This window comes from Syngnathus scovelli, unplaced genomic scaffold, assembly GCF_024217435.2.
Source record: "Syngnathus scovelli strain Florida unplaced genomic scaffold, RoL_Ssco_1.2 HiC_scaffold_30, whole genome shotgun sequence".
Lineage (NCBI taxonomy): Eukaryota > Metazoa > Chordata > Actinopteri > Syngnathiformes > Syngnathidae > Syngnathus > Syngnathus scovelli.
The window spans coordinates 92,027-119,331 of record NW_026061392.1 but is presented as its reverse complement, the minus strand read 5'-3'; the positions used below and the strand labels follow the sequence as shown (position 1 = coordinate 119,331).

General features: G+C 48.1%; 2 long non-coding RNA genes across 2 annotated transcripts; both read left to right on the top strand.

Annotated features, from left to right (window-relative positions):
* The first annotated feature begins 2,484 nt into the window (after positions 1 to 2,484).
* LOC137840007 (uncharacterized) lies at positions 2,485 to 3,860 on the top strand. Its single transcript, XR_011086395.1, has 3 exons — positions 2,485 to 2,562; positions 3,030 to 3,206; positions 3,334 to 3,860. It is a non-coding gene; the product is annotated as an uncharacterized lncRNA (long non-coding RNA).
* A 13,826-nt stretch (positions 3,861 to 17,686) lies between these two features.
* LOC137839996 (uncharacterized) lies at positions 17,687 to 18,213 on the top strand. The gene is made up of 3 exons (XR_011086383.1): positions 17,687 to 17,786; positions 17,964 to 18,010; positions 18,134 to 18,213. It is a non-coding gene; the product is annotated as an uncharacterized lncRNA (long non-coding RNA).
* Positions 18,214 to 27,305: the final 9,092 nt, after the last annotated feature.

Sequence of the window (27,305 nt, the reverse complement as noted above, 5' to 3'; positions counted from 1 at the left end):
CAACACCATGCCGCACTGAACAACACCATGCCGCACTGAACAACACCATGCCGCACTGAACAACACCATCCCGCACTGAACAACACCATGCCGCACTGAGCAACACCATGCCGCACTGAGCAACACCATGCCGCACTGAACAACACCATCCTGCACTGAACAACACCATGCCGCATTGAACAACACCATGCCGCACTGAACAACACCATGCCGCACTGAACAACATTACGCTGCACTGAACAACACCATGCCGCACTGAACAACACCATGCCGCACTGAACAACACCATGCCGCATTGAACAACACCATGCCGCATTGAACAACACCATGCCGCACTGAACAACACCATCCTGCACTGAACAACACCATGCCGCATTGAACAACACCATGCCGCACTGAACAACACCATCCTGCACTGAACAACACCATCCCGCACTGAACAACACCATCCCGCATTGAACAACACCATCCTGCACTGAACAACACCATGCCGCACTGAACAACACCATGCCGCACTGAACAACACCATTCCGCACTGAACAACACCATGCCGCACTGAACAACACCATCCTGCACTGAACAACACCATCCCGCACTGAACAACACCATGCCGCATTGAACAACACCATCCTGCACTGAACAACACCATCCTGCACTGAACAACACCATGCCGCACTGAACAACACCATGCCGCACTGAACAACACCATGCCGCACTGAACAACACCATGCCGCACTGAACAACATTATGCCGCACTGAACAACATTATGTCGCACTGAACAACACCATGCCGCACTGAACAACACCATGCTGCACTGAACAACATTATGCCGCACTGAAAAACACCATGCCGCACTGAACAACACCATCCCGCACTGAACAACACCATGCCGCATTGAACAACACCATGCCGCACTGAACAACACCATGCTGCACTGAACAACACCATGCTGCACTGAACAACACGATCCTGCATTGAACAACACCATGCCGCACTGAACAACACCATCCTGCACTGAACAACACCATCCTGCACTGAACAGCACCACCCCGTACTGAACAACACGATCCCGCATTGAACAACACCATCCCACACTGAACAACACCATGCCGCACTGAACAACACCATTCCGCACTGAACAACACCATGCCGCACTGAACAACACCATGCCGCACTGAACAACACCATTCCGCACTGAACAACACCATCCCGCACTGAACAACACCATGCCGCATTGAACAACACCATGCCGCACTGAACAACACCATGCTGCACTGAACAACACCATGCTGCACTGAACAACACGATCCTGCATTGAACAACACCATGCCGCACTGAACAACACCATCCTGCACTGAACAACACCATCCTGCACTGAACAACACCATCCCGCACTGAACAACACCATGCCGCATTGAACAACACCATGCCGCACTGAAGAACACCATCCTGCACTGAACAACACCATCCCGCACTGAACAACACCATGCCGCACTGAACAACATTATGGCTTACTGAACAACATTATGCCGCACTGAACAACACCATGCCGCACTGAACAACACCATGCCGCACTGAACAACACCATGCCGCACTGAACAACATTATGCCGCACTGAACAACATTATGCCGCACTGAACAACACCATGCCGCACTGAACAACACCATGCCGCACTGAACAACACCATGCCGCACTGAACAACACGACGTCGCACTGAACAACACGACGCCGCACAGAACAACACGACGCCGCACAGAATAACACAATACCGCACAGAACAACACAATACCGCACAAACAATTTTAGATAATATTACGTCGCAGTCATGTGACGCGGACATGACGTCAATAGGCGGAACTCACGGCAAAATTATAATCCGTGGGCGTGGCTTGCAACAGGAAGTAGGAAAGCGGCAATTCTGGCAAACAAGACACAGCGGTTAGTAACACGATGACTTACAAGGCAAATATTTTTGTTTTCAGCTTGCAACTTGACCGTCTAGAGCGTACAAGGTAATTACAACTGTTTTTTTTTTAGCCCTGAAAAGCGAGGGAGTGTGGCGTTTGGGAGGAATGTCGAACTCGGCGTCTGCTTCCAGCCACAGACGCCAAATTTCGACGATTATTTCGACTGGTCAACGGTTGTAAATTATTGCGTTGACTAAAAACTTTATTTAACTCTACTCTTAACTTTGCCGTTTCAGATATGCGGGTATTACACCGCGGAAATGACGTCAATAGGCTGAACTCTCGCCAAAATTCAAATCTGTGGGCGCAATGGCCTTGAGCGAGACACCGGATACAAACACGACGATTATCAACAGAAATATCTTTATTTTCTGCTTGCAAGTGGACCGTCTAGAGCGTACACGGTAAGTACAACTCATTGTGTTTAAAAAGATTTACGTTTGTGTAGTTTGCGTTGCGTTGTATCTGTGAATGTTGGTTTAGGCTAAATGTTAATGTTTAATTTCATTCCTTTAGGTTCCACGGTGTTTGTTGGCTGTATGTTTTCCACTGCAAGAAGAGGCTCGTATCATTGACCAGCAGGAGCTACAATGGTGAGTACCCCTTTCGTCTTCCATTTATGTTAAACACTTCCTATTTCATGTCTAACAGTACTCGATTTAACAAATAACCATAAATAAATACAGTGTGGGCAGTCACGTTAACATATGTGATTATCCTGCCTAATATGTTTATCACAAATATGTCACTAATCACTAATATGTTTATTTGTTTATCACAACACCTTTGGACCTTCAGCAATCGATTATTTCCCTTCATCTACATAGAGACAGAACGATGGTGTCTTAAACATCTCATTCATTTCACCAAATAACTTCACGCAGGTGGATAACGGCCGTCTCGGTCACGCTATGTTGCGTGATGCAGTTTTGAAGAACCAAATGCATTTATTCAATGAATAAGTCAAGCTAGTTCTATGTTTATGATGTTGTAAGTTACGGTACCGATTGAAGTTGAGTTCGAAGCCAGTGGAAAACAGCGCTGCGTTTGTGCTCTCCAGGTACAAATGTTGTGATCTCTGACTGACGACCGGGCGAGACTCGAGTAAGAGATGTCCAAACGAGCTCCGGCAGGGCGGGCCAAGGCGGAGCGAACGGACGCCCTTCAGGCCGCCAATGACGAGCTGAGAACCAAACTGATGGACGTCCAGTTAGAACTTCAGCAGGAGAAGAACAAGGTGAAAACCTCAACAGACAGACACTGCCTGCCTCCCTGCCTGCCTCCCTGCCTGCCTCCCTGCCTGCCTCCCTCCCTCCCAGTTTTCCCGATGTAGATTAGACATGCGTGTGCCATGACTGTGTCAGCCTACATCAACAAATGCACCGAGGACGTCAGCACCACTAAGAATATCATCACCCGGGGCAACCAACGACCCTGGATGACTGAGGAGGTACGTCAAACGCTACGAGCGCGGAACTCTGCCTTCAAGTCTGGCGCCAAGGAGACACTGAGGACAGCGAGAGCCAACTTGAACCGTGCCATCAGGATAGCGAAGCGAGACCGCAGTCGAAAATTTCAGGATCGTTTCCACGACGTCAAAAACATCAGGAGTATGTAGCAAGGCATACGGGCGATTACAGACTACAACTCACCCTCCCCCCCCCCCCGGTGGGTGTAGTTGATGCTGACTTTCTAAATGGTCTAAATAACTTCTTTGGCTGTTCCTGGACTTCAGCTCAGCGTTTAACACCATCATCCCACAGCATCTGGTAGGAAAATTGGAACACCTGGGCTTCAACACCCCCCTTCGCAACTGGCTGCTAGACTTCCTCACCAACAGACCTCAGTCAGTCCGGGTCGGACAGAACACCTCTGATGTCATCACCCTCAGCACAGGCTCCCTTCAGGGCTGCGTCCTGAGCCCCCTGCTGTGCACCCTGATGACACACGACTGCGTCCTCAGGTTCACCACCAATCACATCGTGAAGTCAGCAGACGACACAACGGAGGTGGGGCTCATCAGAGACAACAACGACCTGGACTACAGAGAGGAGGTGGAGCAGCTGGTGGGCTGGTGCAGAGAAAACAGCCTGATCCTGAATGAGGAGAAGATGAAGGAGATCATCGTCGACTTCAGGAAAAAACAGCCTCACCACGCTCCACTGATCATCAACAGCTCAGCTGTGGAGGTGGTCAGCAGCACCAAATTCCTGGGGGTCCACATCACAGAAGACCTCACCTGGACTATGAACACTACGGCACTGGTCAAGAGGGCACAGAAGCGCTTGTACTTCCTGCGGAGGATGAGGAGAGCCCACCTGCCCCCACCCATCATGAGGACGTTCTACAGGAGCACCATAGAGAGCATTCTGACAAGCTGTCTCTCTGTGTGGTGTGGAGGCTGCACCGCCTCCGATTGGAAGAACGTGAGGAGAGTGGTGAGGACAGCAGAGAGGATCATAGGGGCTCCTCTTCCCTCCATTCAGGACATTTCATCTCAGCGCTGCATGTCCCGTGCCCGTAACATCATCAATGACCCATCACACCCCCACCATGGACTGTTCTCCCTGCTGCCCTCTGGGAAGAGGTTTGCAGCATCCGCTGCAGGTCCACCAGGTTCTGCAACAGCTTTTTCCCTGCTGTCATCAGACTGTTGAACACTAGAACTGTTGAGCTCTAAACTGAACTCTGCATCACACATTCACAGAACTGTACTTTATGACACTACGGACCTCTATCTTGCACTATCTCGCACTACCAACTTTACTGAACTTGCATAAACCCTTTAAATAGAAGTTTAATACATGGTTTAGCATTCCTCTGCACACTCTTGAATACTGTTTTGCCTACTTGCACTATTGCATAATTATCACTGCTGCACTTTATACTTATTTTTAATATATATATATATATATATATATAGTATATGTATATATATATATTTTCATAGGATATGTTACTTCTATTCAACTGCAATATCACTACTTTGTTGTAAGACGTATGCAACGGAATTTCGTTTTGTATGCACCATGTGCAGACAAGATGACAATAAAGTTTGTCTAAGTCTAAGTCTAAGTCATGTCAGGTCAGCTGTCTGGAGAGAGAGAGAAGTCAGGACCTGCGGGCGGAGCACCACCGTGCCACCGCCGCCATGACGGAACTCAAAAGCAAACTCCATGAGGAGAAGCAGAAAGAGTTAGCCATTACCAGGGAGACATTACTGCGGCAGCATGAAATGGAGCTGATGAGAGTGATCAAAATCAAAGATGGAGAGATCCAGCGACTGAATGCCTTGGTCCTCAGCCTGAGGGACGGCTCCATGGACAAGGTGATCCGCTCTATCCGTGTCTGACTATCCGCACGCCACGTCGGGCTTCGATGCGGCCGCTACCGTATTGTGTAGCTTGTCCCCAGTAAGCGTCGCGGCGCTCCGTTGCGGTCTCAACGGCCCGGTGTGGCGCAATGTCTGCTCAGGTGAGGAGGGGGGGCGCTTTGCTGGCGGAGGTGGAGGAGACGCGGCGGTGTCGGGAGACGCGGCGGTGTCGGGAGACCGAGCGGTGTCGCCTCCACCAGGAGCGCGGAAGAAGCCCTGGCAGCGGCCCAGCAGGCCTGGCAGTCCCGAGCGGCCGAGCTCCGATCGGCTCATCACCAGCATCGGGAGGAGCTGAGCCGAACCAAGAGAGACTGCGAGAGGGAGATCCGCCGACTGGTAGGACTGATCAGATGCGCGGTGCGTGGCTATGTTCCCAATTTCGTTGTATACCTGCAGTGCAATGACACCTAAGGCATTCTATTCTATTCTATTTCACAAGAAGAAAATGTCCGGTTGCTCGCTTCGCTTTTGTCACAGCAAAGGTGTTCTAGTCGATTCAAGAAAAAAATTGGCCGGTTGCTCTCTTTGTTTTTGTCACAATTCTGGCAAATGAGTTTGCCCGCCTGCCTGAGCGCTCCCCGTTTGTACATCCAGACGAATGAGATCAAGCTGAAAGACAGAGCGGTTAGTGTTTTGGATGAAGCCCTGGGGCCGGCCACGTCCACCGCCTTCAGCTGCAGACTCAGGCTGCCGAGCAGCAGATCGCTGCCCTGAGGGATTCCCAAAGGGCGGGCCTAAACTACCCTGGAAGTGGGGTCAACGCCGCTACTAGCAATCCTCTTCATTGCGTAAGCCACCTCATCACACACTTGCAGTACGCATGACTTAGTTCGTTGCTGGAGGAAGGTAGCACAAAAACAGTTTTGAACTTTGAACGAGTGCTTGTGTGTGTGTGTTGCGGGGCGTTTTCAGTCTCAGGAGGATCGGGACACGCGACGGTTTCATCTGAAAATCGCTGAGCTCAGCGCAGTCATCAGGAAACTGGAGGATCGAAACGCCCTGCTTTCTGAAGAGCGCAATGAACTGGTAATTTATTGACGGCACGCTTGAAGGTTTGCGCTACGTTTGATGCGCGCCATCCAGCGAGGCACCCATTGCGCTTGCTTATTAGTTGAGCGGCGCGGCGAGTCGGTTGCCTGGTAGATGTCTTTTATTGGGAGCCAAAGCCACGATTCCGTTCAAACCGATGCAAAAGGAATGGATACGTTCTGGCCCGCGTGTTGTGCGTCTTTCACATCCCGCACTTCATGCTTGCAGCTAAAGCGACTGAGAGAAACAGAAAGCCAGTTTCTGCCACTCCTGTACAAAAACAAACGCCTGAGCAGGAAGAATGAAGAACTCTCGCTGGTGCTGTGTCGCCTTGAAAACAAAGTGCGCTTTGTCACCCAGGAGAACGAGGAGATGGCAAGCTTGGTAAGTCGACGCGGACAACGGCGTCGTGCCAACAGAGTCCACTGCATTTGTGTTCCACAGAGAAGGCCTAGTTCGCTCAATGACCTGGACCGCGGTTGCGGCCAGCAGGACGGTGAAATGGAGTTCCTTCAAGTTGTGGAGCAGCGGCACATCATCGACGACTTGTCCAAGGTCTTCAGGCAGGCGACTCGGTGCACGTACGGCAGCGCCGCGCTCGCTCGCTGTCGCCAGGAAACCTTTTCCGTCCAAAGCTTGGCCGGCGGCCGCCATCCAAAAAATTGGCCCCTTAAATTCCGACCTTTCAAGCAGGAGCATTGTGCGCACGCGTTTGAACACGCTTTAGACTTGTTTTGCCGTTTTCAGCAGCTCAAAGCTCCCGTTTTGTCAGCGCCTTTGCCACTCGCTGTGCGCTGAAAACGACGGACTTGCCCGGCTGCTCAGCCCGTCAACCATGAGCCGCGAGCGCGACGTCATTGTCCGTAGGCAGCTAGTGGCAAAATGCACCCTGTTAGAGTTGCGCTCGCTCCAACTTATTTTGCAAGAACCACACGGGAGACAAGTAAGTTCTTTTGGACACCTGCAGGTGGAGAGTCCATCCGTTGTACGAATGAAGTCTGACTCTCGGCTCCTGCACGAGCATTTTAATTAAGAGAAACAGGGTGGGTGTAAGAGTGGATTGAATAGAGGAAGCCCTTGACCTCTAGTCAAAACATAGCAAGGGGTGTTTTACGACTTTGTGTAGGAAGGGATAAGCGATAGGGATAAATAAGGGATAAATAATATTATTTATTACAGGTCGCAGTCAAAGTCAAAGCAACACAATGATACGATAAAGATAATCTGGAAAACCCTGACACACCCTGTAGTTGTCACTTTTGGAAAAGACGAGCGTCCCTCCAATCATCGCCGGTGACGTGTTTTTCAGGCTCTGGAGACAGGAGCTCATGTCAGAAATGTCATTGTGAGTCGCGTTTGTTTCTGCGCCGGAGCCGTTCGTTCCCTTTGCATCCAAAGAATCTCAAAGGCGGATTATTTGTGTCGACAGGAGAGAGATTTGCTGCTACGATACCGACGTCGAGAATCTCTGAGGAGGAACAAAGCGTGAGGTCCTGCAAGGTGAGTCTGTTTGTTTGCGGCTGCTTGGTGTTGCGCAAGATGAAATGGCCTTTTTCTCGCTATCGTTCCTCTCGTCGATTCATCGTGAGGTGTCGCTTCAGTTTGTTCAGAGAGATGTTTGCTTCCGCGCCCGCAGGTCATCGAAACATTTTACGGCTACGACGAAGACGTGTTGGTGGACCCGGACGGATCGTCCTTGTCTTTTCACACCGACAGAACCCCCGACACGGAACCCGAAGAGGTAGCCCGCCATTTCTGCCAGCGTATTGGCACCAAACATTCCTCTTCAGCCTGGAATCGGACTCGTCTTTGCGTCGCGGGTGCTTTGTCGCCGGTCTGACTGATTCTGGTACTAGTGCTGTGTTGCATTGGTGTGTGCATGAAGAGGCGGAGCTTCGCTACCGCCAGCTGACGCAAGAATATCAAGCGCTGCAACGAGCCTACGCTCTGCTAGCCCAGACCAGCGAAGGGGACTACGACGCCGAGAAGGAGATCAAGGTGGCGCCCCTTCCCGCAACCCCCGGCCGGGTCGCAGCCTCCCCGTTCTCACCCAGCCTCGGGTGTTCTCTGGTCTGAAAGGAGGAGGAGGAGCCTCCCTCCTCCTCCTTTCAGACCAGAGAAAAGCTGATGGTAGAAATGGGTCACTATCAAAGCAGAGTAGCAGATCTGGAGTCAGCGCTGAAGCAACAAGGACAGGTAAGCTCATCAATGAGCACACCTTTTTCTCAGACAAAATAGCTACATTCTTCAGTCACTCATCCGTCTGGCATTACTGGACCAACCCCCCCCCCCCCCCCCGAACGTGGCTGGGAAAATGCGGAGAAAAGCAAATGTCATTTTCCAGTCAACCAAAGAATTTGTGGATGAAAATGACACAACATTCCAAAGCTGTCCACGCGTTTGTCTCTTCTAGAATGTCAAGTGGGTGGAGGAGAAGCAGCTGCTGCGTCAGAGCAATCAGCAGTTGGCCGAAAAGGTGACGGAAAGAAAGGCGCTGGGCGGAGTCGCTTGGCGTCACACCTGTCGGGAAGCCCCGCAGATGAGGTCTGACTGTCTTTTCAGGTCAGGCGGATGGAGGCGGAAGAAGCGCGTCTGAAAGAGCACATCCAGGATATCCGAGACCAAAACGAACTGCTTGAGTTCCGCATCCTGGAGCTGGAGGTGGGAAGACTCGCACAAGCGTGTTGAGGCCAGAGATGTGACGGACGGACGGACGGACGGACGGATGCATGCCTCTGCCTTTCAGGAGAGGGAGTGGCGCTCCCCCGTCTTGAAGTTTCTGCAAGTCCGTTTCCCAGACGGCCTCAGCCCTTTGCAGATCTACTGCGAGGCCGAGGGCGTGAGCGTACGTAAGGCGTCCCTCGCAACCCTAACCTTAACCCGAGGTCCCAGAACACCTTACATTGCTCCTTGCGCCTTTCCCCCGGACATCGTCATCAGTGATCTGATGAAGAAGCTGGACATCCTGGGCTATAACGCCGTAAGTGTATGTCGAACTCCTTATGTTCGCACTCCACGAGACTCGGCGGCTCAAATGTGACTTTTGGAAGGCTTTGCGCTGAAAGAAGCTTGTTGACGCTGTGCCTTTGGGCTCTTGCAGAATCTCACCAACGAGGAGCAGGTGGTCGTGATTCACGCCAGGACCCTTCTCACCCTAGCCGAGAAGGTAACGCGCACGTCCACGCACGCTCTCGCATTCTGCTTATGTGACAGCAGCCTTTCCTCAGTGGTTAGAATACATCAAAGTGACCAAGTCAGCACTTCAACAGAAGATGTTGGACATTGAAAGTGAGAAGGTAGACAGACACGCGACATCAGCCAAGGGGAACTCCGGCAATGTGCCCCAACAATTCTGACCTTGAGCTGTGCTAGGATATGTTCTGCAAGCAGAAGGGCTACCTGGATGAAGAGTTGGACTTCAGGAAGTGTTCCATGGACCAGGCTCATAAGGTAAGCCGCCCTCAAATCTCCCGCCGGACCACTGATGGACGAGGATTGCGGCCCAGAGGATCCTGGAGCTGGAGGCCATGTTGTACGAGGCGCTACCGCAGCGGGACTGCCCCGCCACGGACGGCGAAAAAGCCAGCCACGCTGGCGTGAATGACGTGCTGACGGCGGATCAGAGAGAAGAGCTTAGGAGCGCCGTGGACCAATGGAAGCGAGCCCTGATGTGCGAGTTGAGGGAGCGCGACGCTTGCATCCTCCAAGAGAGAATGGATCTGCTGCACAGCGCGCAACAGGTAAGGGCCCAAAGCCAGCCCGGCACTTACTTGCACGCTTACTGGCTTTTGAATGCCACTTTCCATTTGTCCGTCCTAGAGGAACAAAGAGCTGAAAGAATTCATCGAAGCTCAGAAGAGACAAATCAAACAATTGGAGGAGAAGTTTCTGTTTCTCTTTCTATTCTTCTCCTTGGCCTTCATTCTGTGGCCCTAACACCAGCTGGTGAGTGAGCTCCAGCGGCACCGCACTCGACACCTCCGATACACTGCCAGCCGGTCTCAGACGTTGGCAGACGCTCCGATGCCAACGTATACCCCCCGCCACGGTGACAGAGGCACCGCGTCACACCGGCGCTCATCCAATCAGAAGGCAGGAAAAGCAAATTCACATGCAGGGCACTTTTGAACCAGAAGAGAGCGCCACAAAAAACGGTTGTTGCCCCAAACGCGCACTAAAAAGGGTCAGAATAACAAGAGTCCCACTGGCCAGCCGGGGCCACCCGTCCAGCTGTTTCTTCAGGGGGGAAAAAAATTGGAGTCACCGGTGAGTACATTTTGCATTTAGCTCTGCTTTTCTGCTTCTGTCTTCAAGTGTGTGGCATCCTGCGATCAAAGATTCAGCCAACCCCAAAGCGGTTGACCTCAACGTCCCACCACCATGCCTACCAGAGCAGGTGACGTGATGCTTTGGACATCCTTCCGTCTCAGATGCCCAAAAGTACTCTTTGCCACATCTGCGGCAATACGGTGTCTTTTCAAAGGTGCAAATAAATCCAGCGTGGGCGGAACACGCACGTCTTCGGTTTTTCCCGCTTTGTTTGTGTGACAGCTGTTGTGAAAATTTTATACAAATAAAGTTGTATAGTACAGGTTTGGCCAAGCCGCAACTCCCGAACCGCATGCGGCTCTTTTATGTTCATATCAACATTTGTGTGTGTGTGTGTGTGGGGGGGGGGGTTGTGCGTGTTGGCTTCACTTGAGTTCAATTTGGTATTTTGGTCAAAAGCGCATGTGGTGAAATTCCACAAAGTAGGATGGGCAAACACATTTCTTTAAACTATGAGTGTCAATTGGGCTCTCGAAATGGCAGGGAAAAGATGCACAGCAAAACGAAAATACGTAGATGAACACAGGACGTTTTAATCAGAGTGGGAAAGTTTCTATTTTTTGTTGAACGTGATGGCAAACCATTCTGCCTGATATGTCAGACCTCAGCGCATTTCAAAGATTCAAATCTTCAGCGCCATGCACTTCAGCTCACTCCATGCTAACATTGATCAGGCGTCGAACCCGCAACATCATGCTTAAGAGGTGGCCATGCTAACCAGTGCGCCATTATGTCAACGCATAATAACTGTAAGTCTACTGATCAAAACAGCGGTTACTATATGACGTCGCTACGTCGTGGTCACGTGACGCAGACAAGACGTCAATGGACGTGGGCAGAGTTAACTTGTTTAAAAGGGAGTGGGCAGAAGAAATATTTAATTTATTTAAATCTATTTTGAGTGCACACCATTATGCCAATGCATAACAACTGTAAATCTACTAAACAAAACAGCGGTTGCTATATGACATCTGCCACGTCGTGGTCACGTGACATACGTGACGTCGATGGGCGTAACTTTCGCCGGAATTCAAATCCGCGGGGAGAGTTAACTTGTTTAAAAGAGAGTGGGCAGAAGAATTATTTAATTTATTTAAATCTATTTGGTGTGTGCGCCATTATGTCAATGCATAACAACTGTAAGTCTACTAAACAAAACAGCGGTTGCTATATGACGTCTGCCACGTCGTGGTCACGTGACGCGGACGTGACGTCGACGCCTACTTTACATCCCACCGATCACAGGACCCCTCGGCTGCATAACCGTGCCCCCTTCCCAACCAATCGGATTTGCTATACGCGAAAACGACGCCAATGGAAAGAGCTTCCGCCCAAATTTGAATCCGTGGGCGTGGCTCGCAGCAGGAAGTAGGAAAACGGCGGCGATGTTGACAAAGACACAGCGGATGGTAACATACGACTAACAAGAGAAATATTTTTATTTTCTGCTTGCAACTGGACCGTCCAGAGCGTACACGGTAAGTACAACTCATCGTTTTTAAAAAGAAGTACTTTTGTTGCCCTGAAAAGCGAGTGAGCGTGGCGTTTGTGGGGGACGTCGAATTTCGACGATTCTTTCTGGTCAACGGTTGTAAATGATTGTGTTGATTAAAAAAGAAAACTTGATGTAACTCTACTTTTAACTGCCGTTTCAGATAGATTTGGAATTGCATCACATCCAATTTTGCCTAGAGCGTACACGGTAAGTAACACTCATTGTGTTTAAGGAGATTTACGTTTGTAAATGACCTGGACCGCGGTTGCGGCCAGCAGGACGGTGAAATGGAGTTCCTTCAAGTTGTGGAGCAGCGGCACATCATCGACGACTTGTCCAAGGTCTTCAGGCAGGCGACTCGGTGCACGTACGGCAGCGCCGCGCTCGCTCGCTGTCGCCAGGAAACCTTTTCCGTCCAAAGCTTGGCCGGCGGCCGCCATCCAAAAAATTGGCCCCTTAAATTCCGACCTTTCAAGCAGGAGCATTGTGCGCACGCGTTTGAACACGCTTTAGACTTGTTTTGCCGTTTTCAGCAGCTCAAAGCTCCCGTTTTGTCAGCGCCTTTGCCACTCGCTGTGCGCTGAAAACGACGGACTTGCCCGGCTGCTCAGCCCGTCAACCATGAGCCGCGAGCGCGACGTCATTGTCCGTAGGCAGCTAGTGGCAAAATGCACCCTGTTAGAGTTGCGCTCGCTCCAACTTATTTTGCAAGAACCACACGGGAGACAAGTAAGTTCTTTTGGACACCTGCAGGTGGAGAGTCCATCCGTTGTACGAATGAAGTCTGACTCTCGGCTCCTGCACGAGCATTTTAATTAAGAGAAACAGGGTGGGTGTAAGAGTGGATTGAATAGAGGAAGCCCTTGACCTCTAGTCAAAACATAGCAAGGGGTGTTTTACGACTTTGTGTAGGAAGGGATAAGCGATAGGGATAAATAAGGGATAAATAATATTATTTATTACAGGTCGCAGTCAAAGTCAAAGCAACACAATGATACGATAAAGATAATCTGGAAAACCCTGACACACCCTGTAGTTGTCACTTTTGGAAAAGACGAGCGTCCCTCCAATCATCGCCGGTGACGTGTTTTTCAGGCTCTGGAGACAGGAGCTCATGTCAGAAATGTCATTGTGAGTCGCGTTTGTTTCTGCGCCGGAGCCGTTCGTTCCCTTTGCATCCAAAGAATCTCAAAGGCGGATTATTTGTGTCGACAGGAGAGAGATTTGCTGCTACGATACCGACGTCGAGAATCTCTGAGGAGGAACAAAGCGTGAGGTCCTGCAAGGTGAGTCTGTTTGTTTGCGGCTGCTTGGTGTTGCGCAAGATGAAATGGCCTTTTTCTCGCTATCGTTCCTCTCGTCGATTCATCGTGAGGTGTCGCTTCAGTTTGTTCAGAGAGATGTTTGCTTCCGCGCCCGCAGGTCATCGAAACATTTTACGGCTACGACGAAGACGTGTTGGTGGACCCGGACGGATCGTCCTTGTCTTTTCACACCGACAGAACCCCCGACACGGAACCCGAAGAGGTAGCCCGCCATTTCTGCCAGCGTATTGGCACCAAACATTCCTCTTCAGCCTGGAATCGGACTCGTCTTTGCGTCGCGGGTGCTTTGTCGCCGGTCTGACTGATTCTGGTACTAGTGCTGTGTTGCATTGGTGTGTGCATGAAGAGGCGGAGCTTCGCTACCGCCAGCTGACGCAAGAATATCAAGCGCTGCAACGAGCCTACGCTCTGCTAGCCCAGACCAGCGAAGGGGACTACGACGCCGAGAAGGAGATCAAGGTGGCGCCCCTTCCCGCAACCCCCGGCCGGGTCGCAGCCTCCCCGTTCTCACCCAGCCTCGGGTGTTCTCTGGTCTGAAAGGAGGAGGAGGAGCCTCCCTCCTCCTCCTTTCAGACCAGAGAAAAGCTGATGGTAGAAATGGGTCACTATCAAAGCAGAGTAGCAGATCTGGAGTCAGCGCTGAAGCAACAAGGACAGGTAAGCTCATCAATGAGCACACCTTTTTCTCAGACAAAATAGCTACATTCTTCAGTCACTCATCCGTCTGGCATTACTGGACCAACCCCCCCCCCCCCCCGAACGTGGCTGGGAAAATGCGGAGAAAAGCAAATGTCATTTTCCAGTCAACCAAAGAATTTGTGGATGAAAATGACACAACATTCCAAAGCTGTCCACGCGTTTGTCTCTTCTAGAATGTCAAGTGGGTGGAGGAGAAGCAGCTGCTGCGTCAGAGCAATCAGCAGTTGGCCGAAAAGGTGACGGAAAGAAAGGCGCTGGGCGGAGTCGCTTGGCGTCACACCCGTCGTGAAGCCCCGCAGATGAGGTCTGACTGTCTTTTCAGGTCAGGCGGATGGAGGCGGAAGAAGCGCGTCTGAAAGAGCACATCCAGGATATCCGAGACCAAAACGAACTGCTTGAGTTCCGCATCCTGGAGCTGGAGGTGGGAAGACTCGCACAAGCGTGTTGAGGCCAGAGATGTGACGGACGGACGGACGGACGGACGGATGCATGCCTCTGCCTTTCAGGAGAGGGAGTGGCGCTCCCCCGTCTTGAAGTTTCTGCAAGTCCGTTTCCCAGACGGCCTCAGCCCTTTGCAGATCTACTGCGAGGCCGAGGGCGTGAGCGTACGTAAGGCGTCCCTCGCAACCCTAACCTTAACCCGAGGTCCCAGAACACCTTACATTGCTCCTTGCGCCTTTCCCCCGGACATCGTCATCAGTGATCTGATGAAGAAGCTGGACATCCTGGGCTATAACGCCGTAAGTGTATGTCGAACTCCTTATGTTCGCACTCCACGAGACTCGGCGGCTCAAATGTGACTTTTGGAAGGCTTTGCGCTGAAAGAAGCTTGTTGACGCTGTGCCTTTGGGCTCTTGCAGAATCTCACCAACGAGGAGCAGGTGGTCGTGATTCACGCCAGGACCCTTCTCACCCTAGCCGAGAAGGTAACGCGCACGTCCACGCACGCTCTCGCATTCTGCTTATGTGACAGCAGCCTTTCCTCAGTGGTTAGAATACATCAAAGTGACCAAGTCAGCACTTCAACAGAAGATGTTGGACATTGAAAGTGAGAAGGTAGACAGACACGCGACATCAGCCAAGGGGAACTCCGGCAATGTGCCCCAACAATTCTGACCTTGAGCTGTGCTAGGATATGTTCTGCAAGCAGAAGGGCTACCTGGATGAAGAGTTGGACTTCAGGAAGTGTTCCATGGACCAGGCTCATAAGGTAAGCCGCCCTCAAATCTCCCGCCGGACCACTGATGGACGAGGATTGCGGCCCAGAGGATCCTGGAGCTGGAGGCCATGTTGTACGAGGCGCTACCGCAGCGGGACTGCCCCGCCACGGACGGCGAAAAAGCCAGCCACGCTGGCGTGAATGACGTGCTGACGGCGGATCAGAGAGAAGAGCTTAGGAGCGCCGTGGACCAATGGAAGCGAGCCCTGATGTGCGAGTTGAGGGAGCGCGACGCTTGCATCCTCCAAGAGAGAATGGATCTGCTGCACAGCGCGCAACAGGTAAGGGCCCAAAGCCAGCCCGGCACTTACTTGCACGCTTACTGGCTTTTGAATGCCACTTTCCATTTGTCCGTCCTAGAGGAACAAAGAGCTGAAAGAATTCATCGAAGCTCAGAAGAGACAAATCAAACAATTGGAGGAGAAGTTTCTGTTTCTCTTTCTATTCTTCTCCTTGGCCTTCATTCTGTGGCCCTAACACCAGCTGGTGAGTGAGCTCCAGCGGCACCGCACTCGACACCTCCGATACACTGCCAGCCGGTCTCAGACGTTGGCAGACGCTCCGATGCCAACGTATACCCCCCGCCACGGTGACAGAGGCACCGCGTCACACCGGCGCTCATCCAATCAGAAGGCAGGAAAAGCAAATTCACATGCAGGGCACTTTTGAACCAGAAGAGAGCGCCACAAAAAACGGTTGTTGCCCCAAACGCGCACTAAAAAGGGTCAGAATAACAAGAGTCCCACTGGCCAGCCGGGGCCACCCGTCCAGCTGTTTCTTCAGGGGGGAAAAAAATTGGAGTCACCGGTGAGTACATTTTGCATTTAGCTCTGCTTTTCTGCTTCTGTCTTCAAGTGTGTGGCATCCTGCGATCAAAGATTCAGCCAACCCCAAAGCGGTTGACCTCAACGTCCCACCACCATGCCTACCAGAGCAGGTGACGTGATGCTTTGGACATCCTTCCGTCTCAGATGCCCAAAAGTACTCTTTGCCACATCTGCGGCAATACGGTGTCTTTTCAAAGGTGCAAATAAATCCAGCGTGGGCGGAACACGCACGTCTTCGGTTTTTCCCGCTTTGTTTGTGTGACAGCTGTTGTGAAAATTTTATACAAATAAAGTTGTATAGTACAGGTTTGGCCAAGCCCCAACTCCCGAACCGCATGCGGCTCTTTTATGTTCATATCAACATTTGTGTGTGTGTGTGTGTGTGGGGGGGGGTTGTGCGTGTTGGCTTCACTTGAGTTCAATTTGGTATTTTGGTCAAAAGCGCATGTGGTGAAATTCCACAAAGTAGGATGGGCAAACACATTTCTTTAAACTATGAGTGTCAATTGGGCTCTCGAAATGGCAGGGAAAAGATGCACAGCAAAACGAAAATACGTAGATGAACACAGGACGTTTTAATCAGAGTGGGAAAGTTTCTATTTTTTGTTGAACGTGATGGCAAACCATTCTGCCTGATATGTCAGACCTCAGCGCATTTCAAAGATTCAAATCTTCAGCGCCATGCACTTCAGCTCACTCCATGCTAACATTGATCAGGCGTCGAACCCGCAACATCATGCTTAAGAGGTGGCCATGCTAACCAGTGCGCCATTATGTCAACGCATAATAACTGTAAGTCTACTGATCAAAACAGCGGTTACTATATGACGTCGCTACGTCGTGGTCACGTGACGCAGACAAGACGTCAATAGACGTGGGCAGAGTTAACTTGTTTAAAAGGGAGTGGGCAGAAGAAATATTTAATTTATTTAAATCTATTTTGAGTGCACACCATTATGCCAATGCATAACAACTGTAAATCTACTAAACAAAACAGCGGTTGCTATATGACATCTGCCACGTCGTGGTCACGTGACATACGTGACGTCGATGGGCGTAACTTTCGCCGGAATTCAAATCCGCGGGGAGAGTTAACTTGTTTAAAAGAGAGTGGGCAGAAGAATTATTTAATTTATTTAAATCTATTTGGTGTGTGCGCCATTATGTCAATGCATAACAACTGTAAGTCTACTAAACAAAACAGCGGTTGCTATATGACGTCTGCCACGTCGTGGTCACGTGACGCGGACGTGACGTCGACGCCTACTTTACATCCCACCGATCACAGGACCCCTCGGCTGCATAACCGTGCCCCCTTCCCAACCAATCGGATTTGCTATACGCGAAAACGACGCCAATGGAAAGAGCTTCCGCCCAAATTTGAATCCGTGGGCGTGGCTCGCAGCAGGAAGTAGGAAAACGGCGGCGATGTTGACAAAGACACAGCGGATGGTAACATACGACTAACAAGAGAAATATTTTTATTTTCTGCTTGCAACTGGACCGTCCAGAGCGTACACGGTAAGTACAACTCATCGTTTTTAAAAAGAAGTACTTTTGTTGCCCTGAAAAGCGAGTGAGCGTGGCGTTTGTGGGGGACGTCGAATTTCGACGATTCTTTCTGGTCAACGGTTGTAAATGATTGTGTTGATTAAAAAAGAAAACTTGATGTAACTCTACTTTTAACTGCTGTTTCAGATAGATTTGGAATTGCATCACATCCAATTTTGCCTAGAGCGTACACGGTAAGTAACACTCATTGTGTTTAAGGAGATTTACGTTTGTAATAGCAGAAGCGTAGGCGCGTTGCGTTGTACGTGTGAAAATTGGTCGAGGCGAAATGTTAATGTTTAATTTCATTCCTTTAGGTTCCACGGTGTTTGTTGGCTGCAAGTTTTCCACTGCAAGAAGAGGCTCGTATCATTGACCAGGAGCGAGCTACAATGGTGAGTAGCCATAACATTTATGTTAAACACTTCCTATTTCATGTCTAACAGTACTTGATTTAACAAATAACCATAAATAAATACAGTGTGGGCACTGAAGTTAACATATGTGATTATACTGCCTAATCTGTCACCGAGTAGATTGTTGCAAAGTAATATAAGATCCAAAGTTGTAATTCAGAATAGTTTTCAAAAGAAGGCCATTAGAATTATATACAAGTCTGATTACCCTGAACATAACAACAAGCTATTAATTAAATCACAAATTCTTCAATTCAAAGATTTGGTAGATTATCAGACAAATAATGTCTAACAGTAATTGATTTAACACATCACAATAAGTAGATTGAGTGTGGGCACTCTCAAGTTAACATATATGATTATACTGCCTAATCTGTTACAGAGTATGTTGTTGCCAAGTAATGTAGAATAGATCCAAAGTAGTAATCCAGAATAGTTTTGAAGAGGCCATTAGAATAATAAACAAATCTGATTACCTTGAACATAATAGCTAAGTGTTTAATATGTCCTATGAAGTCGAAATTGGGCACCGTCATGTGGTGAAATTTGGAATTGCATCACATCCAATTTTGCCTGGGAACAAACAGATTAAATAAATCTTAGTTTTGAATAAGCCACTCCTTCTCAAACAAGTAAACTCTGCCCATTTCGCGCAGTAGATGTTCTGTTAATATCTAGTATTTATACAAAGTCATAATTTAAATTGCTTTCAACCTTCATTCATCGGTTCAACCAACATTACTCGCTCTTATTACCAACTTGTATTGATTTAACTAAGCGTTTAATACTTCCTATCAGGTCTCAAATCGAGATTTGGCAAAATACAATTTCAGCAAATCCAATTTTGCCAGGGAACAAAAATAGATTAAATAAACTAAATAAGTCCTCTTCCCATTAAATAAATCAGAAAAGTCTGTCTTGTAACCAGTCCTCTTCAAACAAGTAAAGTCTGCCCATTTTGTGCCGTAGATTTTGTGTCTATGCCTAGTATTTAAACAAAATCATAATTTAAACGACTTCTTTCCTTCATTCACTTTGGAAATTTGGAATTGCAGCAAATCGAATTTTGCCAGGGAACAAAAATAGATCAATTAAACTAAATAAGTCTTCTTCCCATTAAATAAATTAAAAAAGTCTGTCTTGTAACCAGTCCTTTTCAAACAAGTAAAGTCTGCCCATTTTGTGCCGTCGATTTTGTGTTTATGCCTAGTATTTATACAAAATCATAATTTAAAGGACTTCATTCCTTCATTCACTTTGGAAATTTGGAATTGCAGCACATCAAATTTTGCCTGGGAAGAAAAGTAGATTAAATAAATTTAATAAGTCTTACTACTTCCCATTAAATAAATTAAATACGTCTTACTTGTTTCCACTCCTTTTCAAAACAGTAGTTTAAAACGAGGGCCCTTCACTCAATCTTTAACCTCAACCCCGCACGTTGTGTTGTATCTGTGAATGTTGGTTGTGGCCAAATGATAGTTTTCTTTCATTCGTTTAGGTTCCAAGAAAACTTGATGTAACTCTACTTTTAACTGCCGTTTCAGATAAGCGGGTATTACGTCGCAGTCATGTGCCGCGGATATGACGTAATTGCCGGAACCTCCGCCAAAATTCAAATCTGTTGGCGCGATGGCCGTGAGCCACTGAGCAGCGACGATTATCAACAGAAATATCTTTATTTTCTGCTTGCAACTGGACCGTCTAGAGCGTACACGGTAAGTAACACTCATTGTGTTTAAGGAGATTTACGTTTGTAATAGCAGAAGTGTAGCCGCGTTGCGTTGTACGTGTGAAAATTGGTCGAGGCGAAATGTTAATGTTTAATTTCATTCCTTTAGGTTCCACGGTGTTTGTTGGCTGCAAGTTTTCCACTGCAAGAAGAGGCTCGTATCATTGACCAGGAGCGAGCTACAATGGTGAGTAGCCATAACATTTATGTTAAACACTTCCTATTTCATGTCTAACAGTACTTGATTTAACAAATAACCATAAATAAATACAGTGTGGGCACTGAAGTTAACATATGTGATTATACTGCCTAATCTGTCACCGAGTAGATTGTTGCAAAGTAATATAAGATCCAAAGTTGTAATTCAGAATAGTTTTCAAAAGAAGGCCATTAGAATTATATACAAGTCTGATTACCCTGAACATAACAACAAGCTATTAATTAAATCACAAATTCTTCAATTCAAAGATTTGGTAGATTATCAGACAAATAATGTCTAACAGTAATTGATTTAACACATCACAATAAGTAGATTGAGTGTGGGCACTCTCAAATTAACATATATGATTATACTGCCTAATCTGTTACAGAGTATGTTGTTGCCAAGTAATGTAGAATAGATCCAAAGTAGTAATCCAGAATAGTTTTGAAGAGGCCATTAGAATAATAAACAAATCTGATTACCTTGAACATAATAACAAGCTAAGTGTTTAATATGTCCTATGAAGTCGAAATTGGGCACCGTCATGTGGTGAAATTTGGAATTGCATCACATCCAATTTTGCCTGGGAACAAACAGATTAAATAAATCTTAGTTTTGAATAAGCCACTCCTTCTCAAACAAGTAAACTCTGCCCATTTCGCGCAGTAGATGTTCTGTTAATATCTAGTATTTATACAAAGTCATAATTTAAATTGCTTTCAACCTTCATTCATCGGTTCAACCAACATTACTCGCTCTTACTACCAACTTGTATTGATTTAACTAAGCGTTTAATACTTCCTATCAGGTCTCAAGGCAAGATTTGGCAAAATACAGTTTCAGCAAATCCAATTTTGCCAGGGAACAAAAATAGATTATATAAACTAAATAAGTCTTCTTCCCAATAAATAAATCAGAAAAGTCTGTCTTGTAACCAGTCCTCTTCAAACAAGTAAAGTCTGCCCATTTTGTGCCGTAGATTTTGTGTCCATGCCTAGTATTTAAACAAAATCATAATTTAAACGACTTCTTGCCTTCATTCACTTTGGAAATTTGGAATTGCAGCAAATCGAATTTTGCCAGGGAACAAAAATAGATCAATTAAACTAAGTCTTCTTCCCATTAAATAAATTAAAAAAGTCTGTCTTGTAACCAGTCCTTTTCAAACAAGTAAAGTCTGCCCATTTTGTGCCGTTGATTTTGTGTTAATGCCTAGTATTTATACAAAATCATAATTTAAAGGACTTCATTCCTTCATTCACTTTGGAAATTTGGAATTGCAGCACATCAAATTTTGCCTGGGAAGAAAAGTAGATTAAATAAATTTAATAAGTCTTACTACTTCCCATTAAATAAATTAAATACGTCTTACTTGTTCCCACTCCTTTTCAAAACAGTAGTTTAAAACGAGGGCCCTTCACTCAACCTTTAACCCTATTTATTCACCTTCTAGGCTAAGTGTTAAAGGCTAAGTGTTAAAGGCTAAGTGTTAAAGGCTAAGTGTTAAAGGCTAAGTGTTAAAGGCTAAGTGTTAGAGGCTAAGTGCCAGAGGCTAGGCGCCAGAGGCGAGTTTTTGTGGGCTGAAGTTTTAGTGGGGTTAGTGTGAATACAATCCAAAAGAATACAACAGAATACAATACAATAGAATATAATACATAGATTAAATTCAATAGCTCTTACTACTTCCCATTAAATAAATTAAATACGTCTTACTTGTTCCCAATCCTTTTCAAAAAAGTAGTTTAAAACGAGGGCCCTTCACTCAACCTTTAACCTCAACCCCGCACGTCACATTGTGTTGTATCTGTGAATGTTGGTTGTGGCCAAATGATAGTTTTCTTTCATTCGTTTAGGTTCCACGGTGTTTGTTGGCTATGTTTTCCATTGTCAGAAGGATGAAAATACAAAGTACAACGCTTGGACGTGGGCGAAGACGTCACCGGTGAGTCCTTCCTTCCTATTTATTTACCTTCTAGATGCTAGAGGCTAAGTGTTAGAGGCTAAGTGTTAGAGGCTAAGTGTTAAAGGCAACACAATACGAACAACACAACACAATACGAACAACTCAACACAATATGAACAACACAATATGAACAACACAACACAATACGAACAACACAACACAATACGAACAACACAACACAATACGAACAACACAACACATTACGAACAACACAACACAATACGAACAACACAACGATACTGCACTGAACAACACGATACCGCACTGAGAAACACGATACCGCACTGAACAACACGATACCGCACTGAACAACACCATGCCGCACTGAACACCATGCCACACTGAACAACACCATCCCGCACTGAACAACACCATGCCGCACTAAACAACACCATGCCGCACTGAACAACACCATGCCTCACTGAACGACACCATGCCGCACTGAAAGACACCATGCCGCACTGAACGACACCATGCCGCACTGAAAGACACCATGCCGCACTGAACAACACCATCCCGCACTGAACAACACCATCCCGCACTGAACAACACCATGCCGCACTGAACAACATTATGCCGCACTGAACAACATTATGCCGCACTGAACAACATTATGCCGCACTGAACATTATGCCGCACTGAACAACACCATGCCGCACTGAACAACACCATGCCGCACTGAACAACACCATGCCGCACTGAACAACACCATGCCGCACTGAACAACACCATGCCGCACTGAACAACACCATGCCGCACTGAACAACACCATGCCGCACTGAACAACATTATGCCGCACTGAACAACACCATGCCGCACTGAACAACACCATCCTGCACTGAACAACACCATTCCGCATTGAACACCATGCCGCACTGAACAACACCATCCCGCACTGAACAACACCATCCCGCACTGAACAACATTATGCCGCACTGAACAACATTATGCCGCACTGAACAACACCATGCCGCACTGAACAACACCATGCCGCACTGAACAACACCATGCCGCACTGAACAACATTATAACGCACTGAACAACACCATCCCGCACTGAACAACACCATGCCGCACTAAACAACATTATGCCGCACTGAACAACATTATGCCGAAATGAACAACACCATGCCGCACTAAACAACACCATGCCGCACTGAACAACACCATGCCGCACTAAACAACACCATGCCGCACTGAACAACACGATCCCGCATTGAACACCATCCCGCACTGAACAACACCATGCCGCACTGAACAACACCATGCCGCACTGAACAACACCATGCCGCACTGAACAACACCATGCCGCACTGAACAACACCATTCCGCACTGAACAACACCATGCCGCACTGAACAACATTATGCTGCACTGAACAACACCATGCCGCACTGAACAACAACATGCCGCACTGAAAAACATTATGCCGCACTGAACAACACCATGCCGCACTGAACAACACCATCCCGAACTGAACAACACCATCCCGAACTGAACAACACCATGCCGCATTGAACAACACCATGCCGCACTGAACAACACCATCCTGCACTGAACAACACCATCCCGCACTGAACAACACCATGCCGCACTGAACAACACCATGCCGCACTGAACAACACCATGCCGCAATGAACAACACCATCCCGCACTGAACAACATTATGCTGCACTGAACAACATTATGCCGCACTGAACAACATTATGCCGCACTGAACAACATTATGCCGCACTGAACAACATTATGCCGCACTGAACAACATTATGCCGCACTGAACAACACCATGCCGCACTGAACAACACCATGCCGCACTGAACAACACCATGCCGCACTGAACAACACCATGCCGCACTGAACAACACGATCCCGCATTGAACAACACCATGCCGCACTGAACAACACCATCCTGCACTGAACAACACCATCCCGCACTGAACAACACCATGCCGCACTGAACAACATTATGGCGCACTGAACAACATTATGCCGCACTGAACAACACCATGCCGCACTGAACAACACCATGCCGCACTGAACAACACCATGCCGCACTGAACAACACCATCCCGCACTGAACAACACCATGCCGCACTGAGCAACACCATGCCGCACTGAACAACACCATCCCGCACTGAACAACACCATGCCGCACTGAACAACACCATTCCGCACTGAACAACACCATGCCGCACTGAACAACATTACGCTGCACTGAACAACACCATGCCGCACTGAACAACACCATGCCGCACTGAACAACACCATGCCGCATTGAACAACACCATGCCGCATTGAACAACACCATGCCGCACTGAACAACACCATCCTGCACTGAACAACACCATGCCGCATTGAACAACACCATGCCACACTGAACAACACCATCCTGCACTGAACAACACCATCCCGCACTGAACAACACCATCCCGCATTGAACAACACCATCCTGCACTGAACAACACCATGCCGCACTGAACAACACCATGCCGCACTGAACAACACCATGCCGCACTGAACAACACCATTCCGCACTGAACAACACCATGCCGCACTGAACAACACCATCCTGCACTGAACAACACCATCCCGCACTGAACAACACCATGCCGCATTGAACAACACCATCCTGCACTGAACAACACCATCCTGCACTGAACAACACCATGCCGCACTGAACAACACCATGCCGCACTGAACAACACCATGCCGCACTGAACAACACCATGCCGCACTGAACAACATTATGCCGCACTGAACAACATTATGTCGCACTGAACAACACCATGCCGCACTGAACAACACCATGCTGCACTGAACAACACCATGCCGCACTGAACAACAACATGCCGCACTGAAAAACATTATGCCGCACTGAACAACACCATGCCGCACTGAACAACACCATTCCGCACTGAACAACACCATGCCGCACTGAACAACACCATGCCGCACTGAACAACACCATGCCGCACTGAACAACACCATGCCGCATTGAACAACACCATGCCGCACTGAACAACACCATCCTGCACTGAACAACACCATCCCGCACTGAACAACACCATGCCGCATTGAACAACACCATGCCGCACTGAACAACACCATCCTGCACTGAACAACACCATCCCGCACTGAACAACACCATGCCGCACTGAACAACATTATGGCCTACTGAACAACATTATGCCGCACTGAACAACACCATGCCGCACTGAACAACACCATGCCGCACTGAACAACACCATGCCGCACTGAACAACATTATGCCGCACTGAACAACATTATGCCGCACTGAACAACACCATGCCGCACTGAACAACACCATGCCGCACTGAACAACACCATGCCGCACTGAACAACACGACGTCGCACTGAACAACACGACGCCGCACAGAACAACACGACGCCGCACAGAATAACACAATACCGCACAGAACAACACAATACCGCACAAACAGTTTTAGATAATATTACGTCGCAGTCATGTGACGCGGACATGACGTCAATAGGCGGAACTCACGGCAAAATTATAATCCGTGGGCGTGGCTTGCAACAGGAAGTAGGAAAGCGGCAATTCTGGCAAACAAGACACAGCGGTTAGTAACACGATGACTTACAAGGCAAATATTTTTGTTTTCAGCTTGCAACTTGACCGTCTAGAGCGTACAAGGTAATTACAACTGTTTTTTTTAAGCCCTGAAAAGCAAGGGAGTGTGGCGTTTGGGAGGAATGTCGAACTCGGCGTCTGCTTCCAGCCACAGACGCCAAATTTCGACGATTATTTCGACTGGTCAACGGTTGTAAATTATTGCGTTGACTAAAAACTTTATTTAACTCTACTCTTAACTTTGCCGTTTCAGATATGCGGGTATTACACCGCGGAAATGACGTCAATAGGCTGAACTCTCGCCAAAATTCAAATCTGTGGGCGCAATGGCCTTGAGCGAGACACCGGATACAAACACGACGATTATCAACAGAAATATCTTTATTTTCTGCTTGCAAGTGGACCGTCTAGAGCGTACACGGTAAGTACAACTCATTGTGTTTAAAAAGATTTACGTTTGTGTAGTTTGCGTTGCGTTGTATCTGTGAATGTTGTTTTAGGCTAAATGTTAATGTTTAATTTCATTCCTTTAGGTTCCACGGTGTTTGTTGGCTGTATGTTTTCCACTGCAAGAAGAGGCTCGTATCATTGACCAGCAGGAGCTACAATGGTGAGTACCCCTTTCGTCTTCCATTTATGTTAAACACTTCCTATTTCATGTCTAACAGTACTCGATTTAACAAATAACCATAAATAAATACAGTGTGGGCAGTCACGTTAACATATGTGATTATCCTGCCTAATATGTTTATCACAAATATGTCACTAATCACTAATATGTTTATTTGTTTATCACAACACCTTTGGACCTTCAGCAATCGATTATTTCCCTTCATCTACATAGAGACAGAACGATGGTGTCTTAAACATCTCATTCATTTCACCAAATAACTTCACGCAGGTGGATAACGGCCGTCTCGGTCACGCTATGTTGCGTGATGCAGTTTTGAAGAACCAAATGCATTTATTCAATGAATAAGTCAAGCTAGTTCTATGTTTATGATGTTGTAAGTTACGGTACCGATTGAAGTTGAGTTCGAAGCCAGTGGAAAACAGCGCTGCGTTTGTGCTCTCCAGGTACAAATGTTGTGATCTCTGACTGACGACCGGGCGAGACTCGAGTAAGAGATGTCCAAACGAGCTCCGGCAGGGCGGGCCAAGGCGGAGCGAACGGACGCCCTTCAGGCCGCCAATGACGAGCTGAGAACCAAACTGATGGACGTCCAGTTAGAACTTCAGCAGGAGAAGAACAAGGTGAAAACCTCAACAGACAGACACTGCCTGCCTCCCTGCCTGCCTCCCTGCCTGCCTCCCTGCCTGCCTCCCTCCCTCCCAGTTTTCCCGATGTAGATTAGACATGCGTGTGCCATGACTGTGTCAGCCTACATCAACAAATGCACCGAGGACGTCAGCACCACTAAGAATATCATCACCCGGGGCAACCAACGACCCTGGATGACTGAGGAGGTACGTCAAACGCTACGAGCGCGGAACTCTGCCTTCAAGTCTGGCGACAAGGAGACACTGAGGACAGCGAGAGCCAACTTGAACCGTGCCATCAGGATAGC